Below are 19,428 nucleotides of genomic sequence, written 5' to 3' on the forward strand. Positions count from 1 at the left end.
CATGAAGAAGGGAATTGATGTTTATTAAGCACCTACTATGTGCACATTCTCTAAATGCCTCTTACTTAGTCCCTCAACTACCCTATGAGGTAGATATTATTTTCTCCAATGACATCTGAAGAAACCATGGTCCAGAGGTTAAATGAGTTTCCAAAGATGCTGCAGCTGGTATGGGACTGAACCAGGAAAGGAACCTAGAGCCACCTGGACCCCAAGTCAATGTTTCGTCTGCCCTACCCCAACCACCTAAGAGCCCTCCGTGCATGGTCTCTTGTAAGTGAGGACCTTACAGTGAGCATCTGTGGTATCCAGCAAGCCCTGAAAGGAGTGACCATGAAGAGGAGACTTGGCAGGGGAAGTTCCTGGGTTGATGATGCAGCCTGGCCCTTTGAATCTATCCGTCTGACTTCCATTTGCAGCCAGTAACACACGGAAGTGGGTTACACTCTTGGATTCTACTTGGTCCTCATCCCAAATTACTTACTCCAACTCCTTTTGTGCCGCACTTCTAAAGCTGTTCCAGGTCCCCTCCGCCTCTGACCCTGGGATTGACCTTCCTCTGATGGCCCCAGTTCTCCCCTCCTATCTGACAGCCCCATTTCTCTAGCTCCCACCTTTGATTACCTTCGTGGCTGTGATTCAGCCTCTCCCTCCTACTGTGCTTCCTTGAAGGGATGAATGAAATGACTTACATTAAGCCCTGAGCCCAATGTCTGGACAGAGTGAGCATTCAGTAAATGTTAGCTTGAGGGAGGAAACAGGGGGCAGTGTTAAAGACTTGAGCCCTAGAGTCCCCTGGATTTGGATTCAGATTTTTGCTCTGTCATTTGACTAGCCTTGCCTCCCCTACCCCCCACTCCCATCCCCATCTATTTTCACTAGCGTTTTGACCTTGGGTAAGATACCACACCTATCTGAGCCTCAGTAAAAACGGGATAATAATAACACCTTACTCATAGAGCAGTTGGAAAATTAAATGAGAAAATACATATGAAGCACTTAGCAAAATGGTAGTCATAGAGCAAAGGATTCAATCAACATTATCATCAGTACTAATGATATGGTAGTTGTATAGTTGCCATGGTTACAGAAATGCTGTCTGGACAACTGCAGGTCCAGTGCCCTAGAACTCGGCATAGGACCTTGTAAATAACACTCTGATTGGACTTGCTTGGCATCATGAGCAGTTGCTTGACTTTCAGAATTCCAGACTAAAACTATTGGGTGGATTCAGCATACTGGAACACAGAAGGAAGAAAGACACAATAGCAGGTTTCAGCATAGTGAGTTGTAGGACAAGGGATAACCAGTCAAGCATTGAGGGCTTTTCTGCAAAGGTGTTATAGAAGGAAAACATGTTCCATTCATTCATTTATTCAGTAAACATTTATTTTCAGCTGATGGGAATCCAAAGAGAAATAAGAGTAATCATAGCTTCCAATCCAATGTGACAAATATTTCCTAATGTGATGAACTAATACAATGTAAAATTAGCTACACCTTAATTTTTGGAGAATAGAGAAAGGGAAGTTTGATATTTGTATAAAAAGCACTTTTTAATCAGGAATTTGGGGTGCACAGGGAAAGCATTCCAGGCAGAGGGAACAGTGTGTCTGGCGGTACTGAGAAATGGAGTGGAAAGGGCTGGGTAGGGAGATGGACCTAGAAAATAATATGGGATCAGATTTGGAGGGCCCTTAATGTGAGGCTAAAGCTTACCTTTAAAATGTATTCATTAAAAAAAATTTGATAAACACATTCTCAGAAACATACTTGTATATGTGGTTTATAATGCTTGGTCTCGCATGATCTTGCACACAGAATCACTAAAAGTTGTCCTTTAATGCAGGATAAATTGCAGACTCTAAGGAGATTCCTTCAACAGTATCTCCTGTTAACTGCATCCCCCACTCCACCCAGGCGTCCCAGTTTCTTACTGTCTGCAGAACACCCAGTATACATCCATGACCTTTACCATCATACAGGCCTTTCTGATTGACCTAGAAAGCGCTCCACTCGCCTATCTTTTCTGTCCTCACTAAATATTTATAGACCATTAGATGAGGCAGGAATGGTAGATCTGAGTCACCAGATTTTTTCTATCTCCTTGCACATTCTTGAAAACAACGTTTCTCCATTTCCCTCTGTTCAGCCAATGTGGCCGCCAACATATTCCTAATGAGATGGTCCCAGACATTGGAAAGCCAGTCTTCACAAAGCCCATGCCCTGCACTCAGGTGTGTGAGGGAGGACGCACCGAGGGGCCAAGGCCTTTGACCATTCTGCTGCAGCTTTCGGATCAGGGGCTCTTTCTCCGACAAGTAGAGTCCACATTTTCAGCTGAACCAAAAGTGCCGAATTACACTGATTTTTCCATGCCCATCTTCTTACAAGATGTCCTCCTTGTCACGCTTTAGGTCAAAGGGATGTGGCAGACGATGGGAAACCAAGAAATAAAGCCCAGCCTTGAAGGTGGTCCAGGATCCATAAAAGGCTAAGGGCAGCCCCGAGTGGGCAACAGGAGGGAGAGAGGCTACATATTGTTGAGGCTGGGGTCCCTCCCAGATGCTGTCCCACACCAGCTCCTCACTGGGGCACCCATCACCCCCCTGCTGTGAGTGACGGCTGTAACATGCCATAGCTTGCCTTCTCCAGAGAATCACCCTCAGCCAAACTGCAGGGTGGGGGTAGCCAGAGGCCGTGACTGCTGGGCACAGAGCTGAAGGCCAGCCCCTTCCTTAAGGAGGGTCCAACTCTGTGCTGCAAGTCATGCTCCAGCGCTCCCAGGGGACCAGGCTGAAGCCAGTCTCCAACCAGGACCCCATCCTGGCTTAGCCCTCCTCTCTTGCCTTACCTGCCCCCCCCCCCACTCCCTCCTCCTAAGAGCGCCCCCTCAATCAACTACATTCACAAGAATCCCCGTCTTAGGCTCTGCTTCTAGAGAACCCTCACTAGGTCAGGCACCAAACAGCTGAGGACCAAATCCAGGGTCAAAGTGGGAGATACTTTTTTAAGAAAATAATTTAATTGCAAGCTGCTGTGTGTCACATGGAGCAAGAACATCCAGGGAGGAGTTTGCTAGCACTTGACCTTGAATTTTACTGATCATAGCTTCAAGAGCCACACTTCCTGTCTTAGTTTGCCATGGCTGCTATGACAAATACCACAGAATGGGCTGGTCTAACAACATAAATTTATTGTCTCAAATATTTGGAGGTTAGAAGTTTAACATCAAGGTATTGACAGAGCTTGCTTTCTCCCGGAGACTGTAGGTTTCTTCAATTCTTTGCCACATGGTGTCTTTCTTTCCTTGTGGCTCCTTCTCTGATTTCCACTGTCTTCCATCTGGCTTCTACTGACTTAAGTTCTTCTGATTCACTGCATTGAATTTCCTTTGTTTATAAGGACTCCAGTCTTACGGACTAAGGCACACTCTGATTCAGTTTGGCCTCATCTAAAGAGGATCTTCAAAGATCCTTGACTAATAATAACATCTTCAAAGTCCCTATTTACAAACTGGTTCACAGGAATGAGGATTAAGAGTTGAACGTGACTTTATGGGGGACAAGATTCAATCCCCAATACTTCACTAGCACATGTTCAGGGCCCACATGAGCTCTGCACTCAGAATTTCATGGCTTAAACATAAAAATTTTCAAATGAACATTTTCACTTAGGAAAATTTGGACTGAATGAAAAAATGGAAACAAAGCAGTTCATAGTTGCATCCTCTCAAATAAAACAAAACAAACTTCTATGAGCATTTTGGTGTATTTCTTTCAAGATTCTTATGTATATAAATTTAATTGCACTGCATATGCAATTTGGTAGTTTGATTTTTCACTTAATAATAAATGTAAGAATTTTTATAAAGTTATTAGTAACTTAACAAAAGTTACTATGCACCCTTTTTTTAGTAGTTGTATACAATTCTATCATTTGGGCATATCAATTTATTTAAATATTGCCCTACAATTATGCAGAAGGTTTTTCCTGTATTTTGGATTAAGACCTATTCCTATATTTAGGATAGATTCCCGTAAGTGAAATTACTGGGTCAAAAAATGCATATTTAAGGCCTGTAAGTTATATTGCCATATTTATTTCCCTAAGGGTTGTATACATTAACTATTTCACCAATAATGCATGTGAGTATTTATTACACTCTACCACCACTTACCTGGAGAATGATTTTGTTTTCTAATATCATAAGTAAAGTAATGTTTCAGTGTTACTTTAATTTGCTTTCCATTCTTTACTAAAAATGTTGGGCATTTTCCTTCATGTTGTTTATCAGTTGTATTTCTCTTTGTTAGTGTTTTGTGTGGGACCTTTTGCCATCCAGCTTTTGGGGTTACACATTCTGCTTATCAATGTATATGAAAATTTTATGCTCTAAAGATATTAACACTTTTGGCATATGTGTTGTAAAAATTTTCTCCCACTTTTCTTGCTCTTTATTTTTTTAGAATTCCCTTTAAACATGCAGATATATTACATTTTTGTTCATTCAAATCTATTGCTATTTTCCTTTGTGATTTATTGCTTTATTTTTTAAAAAGAAATTAAGAACCTATTTGGTTTTTAAAACGTAAATTCTAAAATGTTGGTAGATGTTGGTTTTCTTAGGATTTAAGGATGATGGCTGCTTTTTATTTTCTTCTCTTTTTTTCCTTGTTTTTTCTAAGCATCAATAATTAATTAATTGTCTGTAATAAGGGAAAACTATAATATATTTCCTAAAATTTCTTCTTTTTTAACATTAAATTTATTTCAAGGGGGAGATGAATCCTTTGAACCCTCCAAATGTTTGTCATAGGCAATGTTTCAACTAGCAATGGCTATGTGACAAATCACCCCGAAACTCCATGGCTTGATGCCATAGTCATTTCTTATTATAGCTCATGTGTCTGTGGATCATCTAGGGGTTGGCTGATCTTGGCTGGGCACTCCCACATTACAGCAGGTAGACTAAGGGCTCAGCAAGGCAGGGTTTGGCTGGGGGCTCCTGACCTGGGGCAGCTTTCCTCCGAGGGTCTCTCAGCCCTCTCCTGACACTCACCAGATAGTCCAGGCATGTCTTTCACCTGGTGATGGCAGAGGCTTGCAAGAACACAAACACACAAGGCCCTTGAAGTCTAGGCTCAGAACGAGCACAGCCTCTCTTCTGCCTCTTTGTTTCAGCCAAATCAGGTTGGGTGGGGTGGGGAAATACACTCTGCCTTTGGAGTTCCTCCAAAGGCACATGAAAGAAGAATGAAGAATTGGGGCTAGTACGCAATCAGTGTTCCAAAGGCACAAACTGATTTTTTTCTCTTTTCATGTATTTACAGGGTGAGGTCTGTTTACATCTGGTTTGGCTCATCAATAAAAAAAAATGTCTTTTTAACTACACATGGTCTATTACAAATCGATACAGGATTCTGCCTAAATATTCCATAAAAAGAAATAACAAGCATACCAAACAATTAAAGAAAAAAATATATAATAAAGCAGCCTCTGGTTCAGAGAACAGACTCCAAGCAACTTGGAGGAGGTGTGAGGTGGAAGAGCAAACTGGGGATCTCGAGAAGCCATTTATGGATCAGCAGCCATGAGACATCTCAGCACAGAAATGAATGGGCCCCAGGGAAAAGCTTTCTTTTGTGCTTTCAGACTATGAACAGCCATCAAGGAGAATGTGGGCTCTGAGCACAGCAAGTAAATTGGAACAGGCAGGTGCCATGACAAAGGCAATTCCCATGAGAGGCTTATTTACACTGGAGTCAGAGTCTGCGATGGCAGGTGTGCAGACACAAAAGAAAGAGACGCAAGAAGCGCTCAGCTCGACCCTGCTGTCACCTGCGTTCCGGTCTGGGGCAGGGTTAACTGAGATGCTGTTTCTCTCTCTACCCCTTGGGGACCTGCTGGCTGGGACACATTTAGTAAGAGTGGCTGAGATGACCATGTTAATATTCCTGTCCAAACACAAAGCACAGGCTTTTCATATGCTCCATTTCACATGAGTCTCACCATTACTATTAGAATAAATCATAACCATTATCACCTTTTATAACAAAGGAAATGGAAGCTTAGAAAGGTAGTTTAATTAAGTAGCATAGACCAGAGAAAAAATAGTTTGGGTCACAAGAATTTAAACCCTTTGCAAGTTACTTCTGTGGAAAGAAAAAGAAGCAATGTGTTTTTGCTCCAAGGATTACAGTCAAGGAAGGGCAATTTCCTTGAGGGATCATGAGCAATGGACTTTGGGATGTGAAGTAGGATGAGGACAGAGAGTGGAAGGGTGCTCCCAAGATAATCTCGGTTCCATGACCCGTTATTCCTTTTAAGGGAGAGGCTGGGGCCATACCCAGGGCCGGGAGATGAGTGGCTGAGACCAGCATGATTTCCAGGGCTGGCCATTCTCTTCTCTTCAAAGCTCTTGTTCAGAGCTGAGGTCAAAGGTCTCATCGTATTTCTTGCTGATCCTTTCAGAACACTAATGGGCTACTTGAAGAGATAGCTTGCTAAAAGCCCTAGTGCTTTTGGAAAGAGGAACTTTTAAAGAAGAGGGGTTTGTTAAGTAGGCCACTCTGGAATTCTCCAATTATATGAAAAGGGTGTTTGATACTCAAGAGGGTATTTGTCATCTGAGGGAAAGGTTAAATCAATTATTTTTTTTCTGATGATGAAAAAGATGAAGAGTCAGCTTAATTATAGGCTTCAGGTCCATGAGGGGTTGTTCTGGTGACGATGGCAACCACCTGTGCATCCTCTAGCAATCAGAAGAAAAATCAAGCTTTTGTTGAGGAAAGAAGACCTAAGAGAGGCAGGTGGAAAGATTCCTGAACTGCTCAGGCAGATTATCAGGGGGATCTCCCTGATGGGAAATCATTATGAAGGGGGAGATGGGGATTGCGGCTGGATAAGAGATAATGGAAATCTTTATTTTCATGTAAAATTTCAAGATTTAAAAGTTATTTTTATGTTAAACATTTCTTGAAGACTGTATAAGCCAAATAAAATATTTTCTGTGAGGTAACGGGCGCCCACAGACCACCAAGTTGCAATCTCTGCTGCCTTAGAGCTTCCATCTTAACATCCTACTCTTGGGGACTAAATGGAAATAGCCCTCCCTCTTCTATAAGATGGATCTTCAGAGACTGAAGATATCTGTTGTGTCCCCTCTGGACAGTTTCATCACCAGGGTAAAAATCATTAGCAATATTTTAAATTTCCTCTTGTCAAAACTTCCAGTCATGTCACTATCTTCTCTGGCCCAGGACTCCTCAAGCTACACTGTTAGAAGAAAAGAAGTCATCTACATAGTCAGGTGTATATTTACACGATATAGTTCTCATGTTTCTGAAAGAGATCTTCTGCTAAAGCCTGGATTCAAATTGCAAGGCTAAATTATTTTACAAGCCCTAAGTTAACAATTTGGATATTATTTGGATGGAGGAGCCTGTAGACACATACCTATAGGGCTTACTTTGCTTAGCAGTGTAATAGATAACATTTTAGTTGAGGAACTGACTTTTATAAAATGAGACTTACAGAAAGTTAGAGTTGAAAGGGAATTTGGGGCATCTAGCTAGCCCAGAGGTAGCAAGTCAGTTTCACATGGAGAGCTAACTCAAATGGATAGTTAATGACTCTTGCAAGTGATGTGTTGAGAAAGATTCTGAGGAGTCCTGAGGAAAGAAGACCATGAAATGGCGAAGGGGAAATGATAGCATGAGTGTCACCTATTTGCCATTCCTGATGTTTTACAGGTTGGAAAACTGAGACGAGAATAATGATTTGACGATTAAATTGAAGCCAAACTCAGACTAGACCACACATCTCCTGACTTCTCGGTTCTTTGCCTACTAGTTTAGTCATGTCCAGACAATGTTCCATGAAGTCCTACAGGTGCTTTCCAGAGAACTGCCTCAGGGATTGCTAGGAGGGTGTGCTAGGAGGTTTCAAGGACCTCATCCCCACTTCAACCAAGAAGCCATTCCTCCTTTTCTTCTTCTTTTGAGTTTTGATTAAGAATTTGTTGGATGAAATTCATTGGTTAAAGAAGCAATAAAGAATTAGTGCATTTTACTACACTTCTTCCCATATTTTAAAATTGATTAATTAATTCTGTTGTCTTTTTCTCAGCAATTACCATTTGGAAGTCATTGTGCTAGGCAGTCTTGGGAATTAAAGAAATGAATCCACTCTCAAAGAAAAGAGCTTGTGAATCGACAGAAAGCCAGACATATACATAATTATCTATTGCAAAATAATAGGTAAGTGCTATAATTTAATTGAGGGACCATAGTGGAAGGAGTTGTAGCTTGGCTGCTAGGAATTAAGGAATGTTTCATGGAGGAGGCAGCCTTTGAACTGGGCCTTGAAGGATGCACATCTTTCCAAAGATGTGTAGGATCACAGGCTGGAGATGGAAAAAGAGCTTAGAGACCTTGACAACCAAACTGCTCATTTTACAGATGAACACACTGAAGCTCACAGAGGAGAAATGACTTGTCTGTGTTGATTGGGGGTTTCTTGGCTCAGAGTCCACTGGAATGGCATTGTAGGACAAGGAAACTGCAGGAAGAAAGAAAGGTAGAGATGTAGAAAATGGACAGTGGGAATGGGCAGACAATGGTGCACTGCACTGAGAGTCTAAGGAAACCGAAAACGTCCCACATCTCAGCCTTGATTCGCAAGGTTGTATTTCCTGATGCCTGTCACATGCCTTGGATGAATTTGCTCTTAGGAGACATGAATGCAATGGATTAATCTGTAATTTGAATGGATTTAGTAACTTAAAACTGCTACCATTAATGGGGTGGCAAATACATCTTGAATCTTATTAATAGGAATTCTTACCAGATATAACCAAGTTTTATAAATAAAATGGTTGGAAGTTGGAATAAGACCAAGATAGAGAGTGTTGATTGGTGACACAAAGAGCCCTTTCCTACCACTATCTTCCCTGCTGCCTCAACCTAGAAAATCTGCAAGTGGTAAATAGTCTGCTTACCAGCCACTATTGCAGTTAAGGTTGGCAAAAGACCCAGCTGTGACAAATGATACAGAAAGAGGAGTTGGCTAGGGGGTTTCCACTTGAATTAAAATGATAAAATCTAGCCCTTTGACCCTACCCCTGTTGGTATGATGATGTAAAGTCTGGAGCAGCCAGGCTGTTGTGAGGCAACAGTCACAAGATGAAAAGCAAAGAACAAAGGATGATAGAGCTTGAGACTTTAAAGACTTCATTAAATAGCAATGCTAAGACCTATACCTTTAGGTATTCCATTATGTGAAAAAAATAATCTCCCTCTTTTTTTAGGCCACTGTAAAAATAAAACCCCAAATCTCAGTCACTTGATGCCATAATTGCTGATATCTTGCTCAACAAAATCCATTGAAGTTTCCTTAGATGGGCACTCTCTAGGAGGGTGATATCCTATTGGTGACTCAGGGATCCTCCTTCCATCTTGGGATATTGCCATCTTCAACTTGTGGACTCCCAGCTCATCACTAAGAAAATGAGGTTGTGAAGAAAGCCTCCTTAACCTTCTTGGCTGGGTAGTGACAGCCATCATCTCACTACATATTCCAATGGGTAGATAAACATAAAGCTCTACTTGAATGCAAGGCTGCTGAAGCTACTCAGCAACTCTCCACTGTGGAAGTGGAGCCAAAATCTTTGGTGGTCAGTTAGCAGTCTCTTCCATAGTCATTCTTAGTAGATTTTCTGTTACTTGCAGCAAAAAACCTTCCTTATGTAAACCTTCCTTATGTAATCTTTATGAAACACTTATACTGCCCAAACTTCATTTAGAACATGACCTGGAGTCAGATGGCCTCCACAGGAAATGGAAGCCACTTTCCTTACCATTTTGTTAGGAAGGTAAGAGGCATATGTTCGTGTGGACTTAGTAACAATATGAATAGTGAGTTAATTCAAAGGAAGGGGAATCTCAAGGTGAATAAGACTTTAGCAGAGACGGCTTCTTGGGCAGAGCCCATAAGAAAGTGAAGGGAAGCATCTTGTACTTTTCATGAGAACTTTTGCTTTTTTAGAACAAATATATTCATTCCATATTATTATTCATCCCACAAACAGTATTATTCATTCGATAAGCATTCACTGAGCATGGTATAAGCGAAAAGTACTGGGCTAAGGATTTCAGATATTAAATGGATAAGATACAATCCCTGCCCTTGAAGCACTCAAAGTGTAAGGTGATAGATACAGAAACCAAGAACTTCTCTGTTGCTAAAACCATAGGAAGATAGAGGAAGGAGTAGGGGAGGGCATTAAAACAGAGGGAACTTAGTGAGATGGGCCTTGGAGGATGTTTAGGAATTTGTCAATGATGGAAGGGAAGGAGGGTTTGGGGGGAAAGGAAATGAGATCATCAGCCTCACAGCTGGTGCAGCAGCTCAATCGTCATCATCAAGGATCTCACATCATTTCACTCTGCCGTGCTCAGTGTGTCCGTAACAGACAGAAAATGCACCTTCTTTTCTCATACTTCTTTCTTATCAAGAAGAAAAAAGTCTTTCCCTAAAGCCTATGGTCTTAGTTTGCCAGGTCTGCTATAATGAATATCAGAGACTGGTTGGCTTAAACAATAGGAATTTCTTGTCTCACAGTTTTGGAGGCTAGAAGTCTAAAACCAAGGTGTCAGCAGGGCCATGGTTTCTCCAAAGTCTGTAGGGTTCTGGTGGTGGTTTACAGACAGTCCAGAACTCAACCGCAGTCTCCAGCCATGCCCTCTGTCTCCTCCTGTCTCCTCCTACTGTGTCCCAATTTCTTCTGCTTATGAGGACTCCAGTCCTATTACATTAAGGCCCACCCTGATTCCGTTTGGCCTTCTCTTAATGTGATCTTCAAAGATCTTATTTACAAATGAGTTTCCATCCACAGGCCTGGGTGTTAGGACTTAAACATATCTCTGTGGGGAACAGGATTTGATCCATAACACCTGGTAGACTTTCTCTTATATCTCAATTGGCCAGAATTGGGTTACCTGTCTACTCTTAGTTCAAAAAAGGAATGAGATCACCATAATTGGCTTAGAACAATAATAGTTTATCCCCTTTGTCTGGGCATATTATGACTAGAATGTAGATTGGCTTCTGCTGGCATGGCAGAGGAGAAGAATTGCTTGTGAGTAGGCAACCCACAGTAAATGCCACAAACATCATGCTAAAACTTTTTGGACTTCATCCTAAAGCAATGGGATGTCACTGAACAGTTTTTAAGCAGAAGGTGGTCATGTCTAACTTATATTTTAAACTTGGAAGCTGTATGAGAGCTGCATTAGAAGGGACTTGGGGAGAAGGCCAAGAAAAGAGATCTGTTAGCAAGTTACTGAAACCATCCAGACATGGGAAGATAAGGATTTGAACTAGGACTGTGATTATAGATGTATGAAGGAAGTGATGGATTTGAAAAAAATTTTCAGTGTGAGAAGTGATAGGACATTTATCTCACCTTATCTGAATGAAAACTGCAATGCACAGGGTAGGTTGTGATTGTTTTCACTTGTTAATGAGAAATAGCTGCACAGATAGTAGAGGTGGCAGGTCCAAGTTTCTCTGGCTTGTTAGAGGCCTCTCTGTCAGCTGCCAAACATTACCTGTCTAACAAAGCTAAACACAAAGCAGCTCCGTGCTACTGGAGTAGGATTTCTCTCATCTCTTGGCTCTTTGACATATTGAACACCAGCTGGCTTGCTCTCCTGCCCCACTGCCCCCGCATCTACCTGGCGCCAGGTGGGTGTCAGCTGGGCAGAAAGCCCTCGTTCTTTATAATCAGGCAGCTTTAGGGATGATGATGGCAGAGGGATGTGTTGATTAATCAAATCTACCCTCAGCAGAGATGAACAGTAATGTAGACTTGAGAGAGAGAATACCAGGCTGACAATTCGTTTCTACCCATGGGAATAAGTCTTGCATTAATTTACGTGTGGCTTGCAAGCAAAACCTGATAATCTTCCAAAGATCTCAGATGTAGATTTCCTAGTGGGAAATCTAGTTTGGGATGATGCATTCACTTGGAGAGCCAAGAAAGGGGCTATGAGGGAACCATTTGGTGAATAGTGGCTTTGGTGCCATTGCTGAGTGAGAAGAGTAGGGGAAGGAACTAGCATGCTCTATATCTGTATCATAGCACCCTATAATTTTCCTCTATAGGTCTTATCTCATATGGAAATTAATTATTCATAAATGTGATTATAAGTTTTGATGCATACCCTCCATGCTGGTATAAGCGATGCCTGATTTGCTCTCCATTCTATTTCTGGATCCCATCATAGTACATGACACATAGTATATGCTCAATAAATATTTGTTGAATTATTTTATTGAGTGATTACTCTGTGCCAGTTGCTTTATCTACATCATCTCTTTGAATCCTTCCCAAATTTCTATAATGCATGTTGTATTATATCTGTTTTACACATAACGATCCTGAGGTTCAGTGCTGTATATTGAGTTAACTGAGGTCATGCATTTAGTGCGTGGCAGAGCTGGGACTTGAACCCTACCTAGGTTGTCTCCAGAACGTATGCTTTTTCAGCTCTAAATGCTCTTTGAATTTTTATTTCATGTAATGACATTTTTCAATACCAAGAATCTCAATATTAGTTTAGTTCCAGTTCTCACTTTTTAGGTGAGAGGCTGTATGTTCAGAAAGGCCAAGCAACTTGGCCAAGGTCACAAAGTAAATTAATGCTACAGTTAAATTTAGCCCAGTGTTTTTCAAATTGGACCTTGAATTTCCTTTCAGGTAAGGCAGCCACAAATTCAGAATGAGCCAGGCTCCCTGAGAGTTGAATTTAACCTATATCTACAGCATTGCTGGATATCTGCATAGCAGAAAGGCATGACAAATCTCATCCAATATCAGTTTCAAAATCTGCACGGTTGTTTTCTGGTTCTCAGCTTTAACTGGTGCAGCCTGCCTTTCTGACTGAGGGACAGGCAAGCCTCAAGCTTTTGGAAAGCCGCTGCAAGTTTGCTGTTGAAAACTTCCAGGTTTGGATGTAATCTAGCCTCTGGTAAAGTACTTAAGCTAATAAAGGCCTGACGCTTCCTCCAGACTCCCTACAAGCGCCTGGCTGGCTAGGTGCACACAAACCCACAGGAGAAAACTGTGTCCATGGCCCGGCCGGCCTCACACATGTGATCCTGCCTAGGGCACCGCAACCACGGCCAGGACCCTGGGACTGACCCATCCCCAGCCTCCCCTGCCACCTCCCTCCCCAGCATTCTAGCCTAGCCTCTTCATTGAAAACCAAATTTCAACCTGGACGTCTATCACCTGCATGTGGTTAAATTTGCAAGTCAGCTAAACACATTGAGAAGGGCCCAGGTTCAAGTTCTGTTGGTTTGCTCCTTCTGCTCTTCTGCCAGGGGGAGAGATGTGAGTAATACTCAGCTCCTGCCCCTGGGTCCTCACAGTTGAGGAGAAGGGGTCACATCCCAAGGCCCAGTGAAATCTGTCCTCCTCTGTGGGCTTGTGTCGCCCTCTAGTTGGAAGAACTGACTGCCTCAGTCCACACAAGACAACCTCCAGAGGACCAGGCAGCATCTCTTTCAGCAGCTCTCCTTTAATTTAAAAAAAAAAAAAAAAATTCTCTCCTGGAAGCCCAAACAAAATAAATATCCCTTGAGGTCTCATTGGCCTGACTTGAGACACATGTCCATTTTTGAGCTAATCCCAGGGACTGGGAGTCAGCCTAAGACAATTGCCTCAGGCTGGATTTCCTTTAAAAAAAAAAAAAAAAAAAAGATATATTTTACTTGCAACCAAAAAAGCCCTAACTTGCTGATGAAAGCCACTTTCATTTTCAATTGCAGATTTCTGCTAGGGCATGGTTGCTTTATTTAATTGATGTTTTCCCTTTTTCATCATCATCATCATTATTAGGAAGGCGGATGTTCGAAACAAATTAACCATGAAGGGCAGAATGAGTGAATCTATGGTAACTGAATGTGGACTTCTTGCTGCTTGTGTGTTTCTAAATTTCTCATTTCCACCCTGCACTCTGAGGGACAAATCTGACAGGAAGCCAAAGTAATTAAGATACCCTCCCAGGACAGCAGTTTAAATTCGTGTGAGGCAAATTGTCTTGTACGGGCCTGCCCGGCTGCACGTGTGGGCTGATCGGGGCCTGCCAAAGGTGGCCCAAAGGTGCCGCCCTCTGGGGCAGCCACTGTCCCTCGGTGCCCAGCAGCCTCCTTGGATTGTTCACTGCTGGTGACTCACACAGTGTGATGGGGTTACAACCGTGGGTCACTTCTCTGTACCAAAGAGGGAAGGGAACACTTCTCTTTTGTGCTTTTCAGGGTGCTGGGGTTTTTGAGGAGCCAAGGTAGGGTCTGACAATCCCTGCCTTGGCAAGGGCAGGACAGAGGCAGAGAGGGAATTCAGGCCCTTGGGGAAAGCCCCTCCGCCCCCCACCCCACCCCTCAGCTCCCTCCTTATACGCACCTTTGTTATGACAAATATTCCCAATGGGAGGACTTGCCCCACTGTGTTTTCGTGGCTAAGCCCAATGTTGGTATAAATTGAATTTTAACTCACCACTTGTTTTTAAATGCTCAGGATCCTAGAGATTAATAGGAAGTCCATTAGAGCTCCTGGACGGGCTCCTGTAAAGTACCATTTCCTGACCTACGAAGTAGGGCTTGGCGTCAGAAGCCCTGAGTCTGAGTGGTTTCCCCTATTTCCTTACTCAGTGACTTTAGGCAAGGCTATTCTACTTTCTGGGCCTCAGTTTCCCTATTTGTGAAATAAAAATAACACTCTTTCCCACTTAAGAATTCCGTGAGACAACATACCATAAAGGCCTATGGGTTACTATTTTCATTCTTCTGAGAGGCTACTTTTCTCCCAAGTCTGTTTTCTCACTTGTAAAATGGAAATGATAAGATCTGCCTTAGTTGTTGTAGAGTGAACAAGATAAGGAATGTGCAAGCCTTTTGCAAACTGTAAATATAGCCTGACGCACACCTGCACAATGGCTTCCAGGAGGACGCTCCAAGGGGACCGACCCGAGGCACGAGGTGGTAAGGAGCAGCAAGGAGCTCGCGATGTGTCAGTCTCACCAGGAAACTAGATGCTCTGTTTTCTCCTAAAGCCAACTTACACTGTAAAGAGTCTCTGTTGAAAACCAAATCTTGAGAGCCATTTTCTCCTGGGCTTATTCAAGTGCAGCTGAGGGGACGCTACAAAAGACTCCCACGTTGAGCCCTCTTCTCAGGGGTTTTTTGAGCTCCAAAGTCAGCTGAGGTTTGTTAAAGATGTTATCTTTATTTTCCTAAAGAAAAAAAAAAAAAGAACAGAATTATTAAAAATTCAAGTCAGAGTTTCCCCTCCCTTCAAGACTTCCTGTCCGTAACTGAAGCCATCTTCCTAAAATTAGCAGAGCATGCCTTTTTGCCACAAAACAACAATCCCTTTAAAAAAGGGCTATTTCCTTTTTGGACAAGGATTTGTGTAAGAGAATTGGACAGGGGAAAGAATATGAGCCTCCATCCAGGTTTAGCAATAACTTCCCCATTAATCCAAACCCTGCCTGTTATTGGGATTATACTTGAATAACTTAAGGCAAGGCTCTTTAAAGGCAAAAACTTGAAACCAGATGTTTTAATTCAGTGCATCTCAAGCTTGAGGATGCACCAGAATCTTCTGGGTTGGGTGGGGGGCTTGTGAAGACACAGATTGCTGGGTTCCAGCCCCAGAGTGTATGGTTTAGTAGGTCTGGGTCAGTGCCTGAGAATGTACATTTCTAACAAATCCAGGGACCACATTTTGGGACCACAGCACTATGTTAACAGCTTTGGCCCACAAAGAACTTTTGGAGACATCATTTTGGCCAGAATGGCTGTGACTGACGGTGGATTTCCTGTCTCCTGCTCTTGGATGGCCCAACTCCGCGGTCTGGGCATTTGCATGTGACTCTGGTGTGGCCACTTCAGTCCATGCAGAGAATGCTGGAGTTACTTCTCCAGCTAGACTCCTTGTGTCTTTGCTTTTATTATACACCACAGGATGCTTTGACTTTTCTTTCCTGTTAGGAGACTGGATGGGAATCATAGGGGAAAACAACAATGTTTGGCATCAATCAGGTGGATTGAGTATGAAACTTGCCACCTTTGTTTACTAGGTGTGTGATCTTGAGCAAGTGAAATAATCTTTTTGAGTCTGTTTACTTGTCAGATATGAATCATGATAATACTTTATTGTGGTGGTTTATAATCTGGCTAAGGTCTTTCCCCATTTCCAAATCTATTTCTCCCTGGCAGGACCCCTTCTCAGGACATGGTGCCTTCACCCAATCAGCTGCCCAAAGACCCTTGGGAGAAATTTTTGTCATCCCCCTCCCTCTCACTTCCTACATCTAATCAATCGCCATGTCCTCTCCATCCTACTTCCAAAAGGTATCTTGGACCTTAACACTTCTGTCCATCTCCATAGCTCCTTCCTTCCCCAGATCAAGCCAGCATTAACCTTCAACACAATTAACAAAATAAATTTGGGCATCCCTCACCAGGTCCCATTTCATGTAGGTTAAAAGATACAATCCTTAACATGACCTATAAAGGGCCTGCAGTCTCCTGGCCCTGCCTCTTACTAATGAGCTCCTTTCTTGACTCTCTGAGCTTTACCCGCAGGAGACTTCCTTAGGATCCTTGGATGTGCCAAGTGCTTTCCTGACTCAGGGCCCTCACACATACTGTTCCCTGTGCCATGTATGCTTCTCCCCTTTGCTTTTTCAGATATACCCCCACTCCTGTTCCTGTGCTTGAATCCTTCTTTCCCCAGATCCCTCCCTTACTCTGTTTAGGTCTTTGCTCACCGGTCACTTTCTTGGTGAGGCCCTCCCTAACCACCCTATCTAAAATATCACCCCTAACCCCATCGCTCTCAGTCCCCTCACCTCGCTTGATTTTTTGTATAGTCATTGTCATTAACTAACATATCATTTACATATTTTCTTATTGTTGGTCTCCTCCATTAGATGGCAAGTTCCATGAGGGCAGCGATTTTGTCCACCTTGCTAACTGGCATATCCCCAGGACCTGGAATAGTATTTGGTACATGGTTGCAGCTCACTAAATAATAGTCCAATGAATGAATGAATGAATGAATGAATGGGCACATGTTTATACATGACAATGATGTTAGTGTGTATCTCTGTTAAAAAGTATTTTGACAGGATATCTAATTTTGAATAATTTCTCAGATACCCAATCCCTTTGTGATTCCCAAAGAAGAGATGCTTAAAGCATACTTCGGTACTTTGGCATTATCCCCAAACCCTTATCTGGGCTCATTTTATCTGATGGGCAGCCTCAGATGACCTGTGATCTTGAAGACTCCTTTTGCTTACACTGGACACATGCCCCTGCTTGCAGCATGGTATGCTCGTGACCCTCAGTGTGCCTGGTTCCCAATTAGCTCTTGTTTAGCGGAGGTGAATCCCTCAGGTATGAAAGTTGTCCCTATCCCCACTCTCTCTGACTGCACCTGACAATTTGGGGTTGACTTCCATGACAAAGAAGTAATGCAAAGAGGAAAATGCTCAGATCAAAAGCTGTTTTGCTTTTACCATTAGAGCCAAAGCATGATTTTGAGTCATGGACTCATGCTAGAATGTCTCCATTTCAGGGAAATCTGGGGAAACACTGGACAAGCATATCACGTGCCTCATGATCTAGGCAATGGCTGGACCCACCCAAAGGTAGCCAGGGCATAGACTTGTCAGAAGCCCACAAGTGAGGTGGCCAATCACTCTGGGGAATTCAAATTGAAAAACACAGAGAAAATTAGGTTGACAGTAAAAGCTGGGGCTGATGCAAAAAAAATAGTATCGATGAGATAGAGTAGGATGCATAAGGAGTCATAACCAAGCTGGATCTAAGAGGCATCTTATACTAGGCAGAAACCAAGGTTTCAGTGGAAAGAGAAAGGAGGAGGTAACTAGTTTGCACTGAGTGAAATGAGACACGCAAATAGAAGCAGAGATGCAGACTGTAACTGAATCACATCAATTGATGAACTCTAGGAAGCAGATCTAGAAACTCTGCTACTGAGGTCCATCTAACATTCTGTTAGTTAAAAGAGACTAGGTTATGCTGCAGCAATAAACAACCCCCAAAGTTCAGTGGCCTAAAGCCATAAAGGTTTGATTTTTCCTCATACTGTTCCACTGAGGGTCCAGGCTATTCTCCATGGTAGATGTCCTCCAACTGAGGTTTTGGCCTTGTACCACCATTGTCTCTGGGCAGGTGTTTTATGTTGGGTCCCTAAAAGCAGAGCCTGAGATGTGGATTTTTGTGGAAGTGAATGATTGAGGGAGTTCTCTCTGGAGAAAGGGGGCAAGGGAAACAGTTTAGGGCAGCAGAAGAAAATTAAGCAGGCATGGGGCGCTGCTGTTGACTAGTTTCAGTCTGATCCCATGGGGTGCTCTGGAGAATGAATTACACCACAGAGTCGGTCATTCCATGCTGACTGTCCCTCAGGGTGGGGAGACTGTGCAAGCCCTCTGGGAGAAGTGTTCAGAAAGGGGAGCTGTGAGCCACTAGTAGCCAACACATATGATACCTGGGGGAGGTGGCACAAGCCTGGGAGGGAAAACTGGCCAGGGCACTAACGTCCTCTACAGTATGGGAAGACCTTCTGGAGAATATGCATTGGCAAATTAATACTTCTACACAGACAAGACACATTTCACTTCTTCTCATATTTTGTTGACTGAAGCAATCACATGGCCTTGCCTAACCTTAAGGAGGTGGAAAAGTACAGAAGTACAATCTACCCCAAGTCTCTGGAAGGGGAAGAACTGGAAATATTGATGAGCAGCTTTAATCTCTTCTGCAAGAGCTATCCTGGATCTTATTCTAGTATCTCTGAATCCCGACAATACTGGGGTCCCTGTTTTTTGTAATTTCCACCTGAATTTTGATTCTTTTATTAATGTTCACACCAAAGCTCTAGTACTTGAGTTCCTTGCAACTGGAAGAACTTAAATAAAGCATAGAAAATGTATCCCTTGAAAGGTACCTACGATTTACTAAGAAAGAAAGACATAAGTAAATATCCATAAATATAATATAATGCTTACATTTAAAAATCAAGGGAATATTAATTGAAAAAACAAAAAGGATACAGGACTAATTGTACATAAAACTACACATATCCATCTCATGTATGTGAAAATAAATAAGACTAGAAAAAAATAATTGAAGATGCTAATGGTGGTTATTCTGTTGGTGATAGGTTAAAGATGATTTTTATATTATTTTAGTACAATCTTGCCTATGTACTTTGCATAATGAATTTGTTTACTATTATTCTCAGGAGAAAAAGAAAGAAAAAATGTAATATAATAAAAATGTAAAAGAAAATATGGGTGGAGATTTTAAGGTTACTCTTTAGAAAAT

This window comes from Choloepus didactylus, chromosome 8, assembly GCF_015220235.1.
Source record: "Choloepus didactylus isolate mChoDid1 chromosome 8, mChoDid1.pri, whole genome shotgun sequence".
NCBI classification, from domain to species: Eukaryota; Metazoa; Chordata; class Mammalia; order Pilosa; family Megalonychidae; genus Choloepus; species Choloepus didactylus.